This window comes from Pygoscelis adeliae, unplaced genomic scaffold (assembly GCF_000699105.1).
Source record: "Pygoscelis adeliae isolate BGI_AS28 unplaced genomic scaffold, ASM69910v1 Scaffold71, whole genome shotgun sequence".
In the NCBI taxonomy this organism is placed as follows: Eukaryota; Metazoa; Chordata; class Aves; order Sphenisciformes; family Spheniscidae; genus Pygoscelis; species Pygoscelis adeliae.
In genome coordinates, this window is record NW_008824356.1 from 8,362,679 (window position 1) to 8,363,173 (window position 495).

Consider the following 495-nt stretch of genomic DNA (forward strand, 5'->3'; position numbering starts at 1 on the left):
GTAGATGAGGCGCTTAGGGACATGGTTTAGTGGGCATGGTGTTGTTGGGTTGATGGTTGGACTCGATGATCTTGGAGGTCTCTTCCAACCTTAATGATTCTATGATTCTATGATCCAGAGGGTAGTGGTCGACGGCTCAATGTCCAGATGGAGATTGGTGACGAGTGGCATCCCACAGGGGTCCATATTGGGACCAGTACTGTTTAATATCTTCATCAATGACATAGACAGTGGGATCGAGGGCACCCTCAGCAAGTTTGCAGATGACGCCAAGCTGAGTGGTGTGGTCGACATGCCTGAGGGACGGCTATCCAGAGGGACCTAGACAAGCTGGAGAAGTGGGCCCGTGTGAACCTCATGAGTTTTAACAAGGCCAAGTGCAAGGTCCTGCACCTGGGTCGGAGTCAACCCCCAGTATGAATACAGGCTGGGGGGTGAAGGGGTTGAGAGCGGCCCTGCCAAGAAGGACTTGGGGGTACTGGTGGAAGGAAAGGT

The 495-nt window shown here is 52.9% G+C and overlaps 1 protein-coding gene across 1 annotated transcript in view; it reads right to left on the minus strand.

The window, feature by feature from the left end:
• CEP128 (centrosomal protein 128kDa) overlaps window positions 1–495 on the minus strand; it is a 132,088-nt gene that overhangs the window by 129,400 nt on the left and 2,193 nt on the right. The gene's annotated exons all lie outside the window — the stretch shown is intronic.